The sequence below is a fragment of the Cyprinodon tularosa genome, unplaced genomic scaffold (assembly GCF_016077235.1).
Source record: "Cyprinodon tularosa strain WSP-4 unplaced genomic scaffold, ASM1607723v1 ctg551, whole genome shotgun sequence".
In the NCBI taxonomy this organism is placed as follows: domain Eukaryota; kingdom Metazoa; phylum Chordata; class Actinopteri; order Cyprinodontiformes; family Cyprinodontidae; genus Cyprinodon; species Cyprinodon tularosa.
Genome location: NW_024039287.1, coordinates 1,262,277 through 1,268,237, shown reverse-complemented (window position 1 = coordinate 1,268,237; position 5,961 = coordinate 1,262,277).

Below are 5,961 nucleotides of genomic sequence, written 5' to 3'. Positions count from 1 at the left end.
GTGGGTGAGAGAGCTGAGGGATCGGCTGCAGCGGCAGCACCTCCCATTGGTGGGAGATTATGTATTTGATGTATCAGGTTAGAATAGGGCCCTGCGTACTCATCATCCTCCTTTCTATGAAACATAACTGATCTTTCCTTTTCCTTTTTTCTTTCTTCACTTTCCCTTTCTTCCTCTTCTTTCTCTTTTCTTTGTCTCTCCCCCCTCTCTCTCTTAGCTCTGCGCTTCTCCCTCTTCTCTCTGACCTGCCAATTTCATCCAGACCATGGTTTGCATGTAACCTTCTTTTGCCATCAAAGTGTCTTTATTTTTGCTCTTTGTTTTTATTTTTTGTTGCAAATCTTTTATGTTTGTGGTGCTCAATTTGCCATTAAAACCGTAGTTTTTTATCCAGTGACACAATGGCTCTAACGCCAATGGGTCATCATTTTCGACTGCTTTCCAATCTTTGCACTGGAGTTTCTCTAATAACTTCTGTTTTTCTTTACTTTGCCCTTTTCCCATTTTGAACTAAATTTGGGCCCAGTGGGTTTTTAACACCTGTCGTGTTCTAAACACTGGGGCTTCAGACAAGACGGTGATCAACTACTTTTTGTGGTAAAACTCACTTCAACCTTTACAGGTGGAGTTTTCTTGTCTACAAACATCCACAAAAGCTCACCATTTAACCCTTGTCTTTTTGGTATGAAATACAGATATCTAGTGATATCTATATTTCCTTTTACACACACACACTGCGCAGTTAACTTTTACCTTATTTTAAACACAGAGGACGCCGCTATCCTATGCAGAATTTAACTAGTTTACAACTCGGGGAACCTGCCCTTACAAACTAGGGGAGCCTGCCCTCCCGCGGACTTTAACTGTTTTAAAATTTCTGTTTTACCTGATAGAGTCTAGAATTGTCAGGGTTTTAGTACAAAAGGGGAATCTCGTGACCCCACGCTGAGAGGACTTCAAAAGGGGAATCTCGTGACCCCACGCCCTTCACTTCTATCTCTTTTTTTTTTTATATATTATTATATTTTTATAAATTTTTTATATTTTATATATTTTTCTTCCAATAATTCACTCACTCCTTATTAAAAGAAAAACTACTCACAATTCTCTGCGTCCTCGAAATGCTTCAACCGTCGGACCCCAGCTTGTAAGGGAGAGACCAGTCCCGTAAAGGGTCTCTTTGCTGCGGCCGCAGGCTTATCTGGGTCTCACTTACCTGCTGGGGGTCGTCGGGTATCTTGCAATCCGGCTCGAAGGACCAATTAATGTTAGGTTTAAACACCAAACATTTTATGCAGTAACCTGTACAAAGAATGACACAGAGAATTTTAGTATGATTCACTTGCAAGGAGAGTGATCAGAGACTGTTCAGTTACAATTCTCCAAACCACTCTGAAAAAGTCTCCGCTCTACCAAGCTTTTTATTAAGGAAACGCCCTGGCTACAATGTGGTTCCGACTGCTAAGGGGAGGGGGAAGGATGAAGCCAGTCGGAACCAGAAGGGAGGGGGTGAAAACCCAGTCGGTACCAGAAGTCTGCATAACATCATACAGTATCATGAGATAAGAACTTTCACTCCTTTCTCTGGTGTTAGTACGCGCAGTTCCCCGTGTTCTTCTCCTTGAACTGGGGCTGGCCTTCAGCAGCCAATTCTCATAATCAGCACTCCTTCTGCACAGACTTAAAACATTAGTACAGAACAAACAAGTAAAATACTTCAACACTCTTTATGATATAAGTGAAATAAGGATAACAAAATGTGTGAGCATAATAATATGATCTCAGTGTGTAAGCATAATAATATGATCAAAGTAATATGATTAAAAGTAGAATAACTTGTACAATTAATCCAACAATAAGTTATGGGTCAGTTTTGTATAAGATCTGTATAAGCTCTGTTGTACTTACATTGCAGTGTCCATATAATCTGTAAAAATCCCTGCATAATGTTAATAAAGCAATTTATATGAATTTATATGCATGAAACAAGCGGAACACTATGTCAATAGCCCTACTGCTCCACTTGTGAAAGTAAAATCTTTTGGGCTCTTGTTGGCATCAAGACCATTATTTTTATTGCCACATTGCCAGACAGGACACTGTAAAAAAAAAAAAAAAAAAAAGTATGAGCACGCTGGCACACGTCATCAAATGAAATGTACGTAGAGCCTACGTCTTTTCATACATGGGCCAAAACTTACAGGTAAGTTATCTGACCAACATATGTTAAGTGAAAGTTATTCATAAGTCGTGGCGTCTAGCTTATCCAAAACCTATAAGTAACTTGTGCATAACCTATGTGTAACTTATCAAGAACTTGTTTCCAAAGCATACCAAAGTATTTGATCATGTTCCAGATGACCACTGAACGTATTTCTAACTTACAGCTATTGTATAACGGTGTATTGGCAGCGTTTTGGTATAAAAAGGTGTTAACAGGAGAAAACTGTCACTCCTTCTTCTAACCATTCTCACCCTCTGAATTCAGACTGAACTATGTAACCTGGTTAATGTATCACACGCTCGTTATCATCCACTATTGACACTATTATGCCTTGAACGTGTGTTGGGAAAGAGTATCAAGCATCAGGTGCAGAAATTAGTAGACCATGGCCAAAAATGCCAGGGCCAGGTTTTGATCCCTTTTTAAGCCCTGCAGTTTGAGGTTGTGGCATCAAAAAATTTGTAAAAGTCCAAGTTAAATAAAGACATTTAAAAGACTGTGTCTTTTAAAAATGTGATACGACTTTTGAAAACAAAAACAACTTGTTCCTAAACTAATAAAAGGTTTAAGTTATTGATCTCTTTCTAGTATTAGACTAAAACTGAAGGATGGAAACATTTGTGACCTGTTTTGACTGTTCCTTTACACATATCAGATAGACATACTTACGTCCTATACAGAAGATAGGGCATCAATTGTAAAGATGCTTAGATTCTATTTAACTATCTATAGGGAACATTGGCATATTAATAATTCTGGGAAACTTTCATGAAATTAGAAAATCTTTGTCATACTTGACAAAACAGAGTAAGCCAGTCATTTTTTTTTTCCAAGAGAGGTTTTAATGGGAACACCAGTAGCTGCAAAATGTGGCATTAAGAGATCCCCTTTGAGTGGGATGGTTACCATGGTAACACAGTTTGAAGGGGTTTGGGGAAAAATACATCTTTAATGGAGGAGCATTTTCTTTGAAATCTCAGAAATGTATTTGAGGTTCATAAATAATTCCTACCGCAAGCAAAACTATAATCGAATTAAAATTTCATCTTAAATCTGTGCCTTCAAATAAAAGGGTGAGATGTCTTCACTCCTGCCACCCAAGTCAGTGTTTTTTTTAACTCAATTCTCAGAAGCCAGTGTCCTTCATCTGTTCGGTATTCTCAGGCCTCAGGATGCCCAACTTACTGTATCAGGCCACTGCTTCCTGTGTTGGCTGCTGAGGAGCATTCATTTGATGCAGGTGCGCTGGAGCACAGATACATCTAGAGAATGCAGGACAGTGGGTCCCCAAAACCACTGACCTGCATTGTGCGACACACACAGGTCCAAAGCCAGATTTTGTATATTCCTTTCAGTCACCGCTCAGAAACATTGCAGATGTTTAAACTTATTAAGTAAATCTAAATGTAGATAAATTTATTTTTGATTAAGCCCTCTACATTTGTACCATTGGAACTTTGATTGGCCTTTAATCAAAATCCAAAGTAAATTTAAGTAAATGCAATAACATTTTTTAATGAGTTAAAGAAGAAAATATATTTGCTTGTTTACAACGACACAACTTTTTAGGATTGTACAGTAGGGTTAATTTGACCAAATTACATGTCAGGCTCTGGAACGAAGAAATTAGTGAAATTAACTTTAATAAAAATAACTAAATGACTGCATTTAGAACATGGAATGTAAGTTCCATGTTTTAAATCGATAACAAATCACTTTGACCTTTAGTAATTTGTTTTTTGATTTTAAATAAAAAACAAATTACTAAAGGTCAAAGTGAAGTAAAAACAACAACAATGATGATGATGATTATAAAACTAGAAAAATACCTAACAAAACCAATGTAGAAGTCTGTCTCACAAACATGAAGCTGGATTACTGGGCTAGCTAGACAGCTTCAGGGTTGACTTTCTGGTACCATGAAGCTGGGTTCATTCTTAACGAGGCTAGTCACCATGGTAACATATTCTGAATAACAAACCTGCTCTTGGGCAGACTGGCTTTCAGGATTGATCTGAATCCTAGTAAACACTCCAACCAGCATCCAATCAGCTTTTCAGGAAATGATGACGTGCCCTTTGATTGAAGGCCTGATTTAATTCAGAGCACAAATAAAACTTAAACATTGAAATACTGTAAAACAATTTGAAAACCAAAAAGTAGTTGAAACTAAATATGTTCTTGACAAATATAATAGATTTCAATTTATTAATGTTTAATTTTTCTCCTTTATGACATACCAACCTTTCCCTATTCTGTATGTTTCCTCCTGTATAATGTCCTTGCACACCACTGGCATTCACTTGTTTCTTGTATAATTGATATATAAAGCTAATAAAAAAAAATAAGTGGGGACGTTGTGAGAGGATCCTTTGCATCATGATGACCGTTAGGTATATGATAGATACAGGTATTTATGGGCTGGACTGCATATATGTGTTGAACTGTGTTGGCAGGGTGATCAGCAGGAGGGCTTCACGTCCACCATCAGGGGACGCTGGGCGGCTCGGGAAAAATGTAGTCTGTCGAGCTGTCAATCAAGTGTAGACTGCCTGGATGCAGTTGATGAATGAATTCATCAAAGTTTCTGCCTAATTGCCTGAACACCATATAAATAAAGGATTTGATGCTAATGCAGGTGAGTTGATGTCGATACCTGGGTATCTGTGAAAGTTCATGTTCATTACATTACATTATGAAGAATTTGGTTTTATATATATATATATATATATATATATATATATATATATATTATATATAATTTTTATATATAATATATTATTTTTCTTGTTTGCTGCAAAAGTATAAATGGGAAGGGTAAATGTTACGCTTGAAGCTGCACTGTTGGGGGATTAAACGCTAGGTAAACACAGTTCTGACACAGCTCAAACATCAAGATGATTTCTTTCAGACTGATCACTTCTTGTAGCATGAGAAGAAAAAACAGACAGAAAGCAGAACTGTTCCTGCTGCAATATAAGATTTAGTGTGGCAGAGACCAAGTCAATGGGTACGTGCAATTTGATAAAGAAATAAAATTAGGAATTTTAACATTGCTCTTAACATAAAAGAAATACGACTCATTGACTCAAGGGATTGCCTTCGACTCAATGAGTCGATGCAATCAACTGGTTTTCATTAGAAAACTTTGGATCAGTTTGACTCTATGATCTGGTTAAATTGTCCAAGTAAAGTGCCTTGAGATGACGTGTTGTGATTTGGCACTATATAAAAACACTGAATTGAATTAAATTGTATTGAAATTAAATTGACTAAAGTGTGTGTATTGACTTGTTTTGATGACCCTGGGGCAGCTTAAGGGTTATGCTACATTGTTGAGACTTACAAGTACTTATTTTTGGGTACCACTCAAATGGTCCCCACAAGTACTGTAGGTGTGTCAAAATGTGCATATAGGTGTAAGCCTATGTGGTGCACCAGTTTGTCTTGCAGCCAAACTCACAAGTAAAGATGCTTCACTCCTACAGTAAACTTCTTTCTATACTTAAAGGTTTGCAAGCCCTCAGTTTCTCCTCTGGATGGAACAAAAGTCATAACAAAACAACCAATTTTAGTTTCATTAGTACAAATGAAATGTCTCTAAATTCTAAGGTATTTTTCCCTGTAAGCGCAGACAAGACTTGTAATTTTTTTTACAAAGTTTCATTTAGCCAAAAAACAAATTGGAATGGGTCCTTATTTTGTTGTCTTTGTTTTAATAACTTCTTAATTGTTGA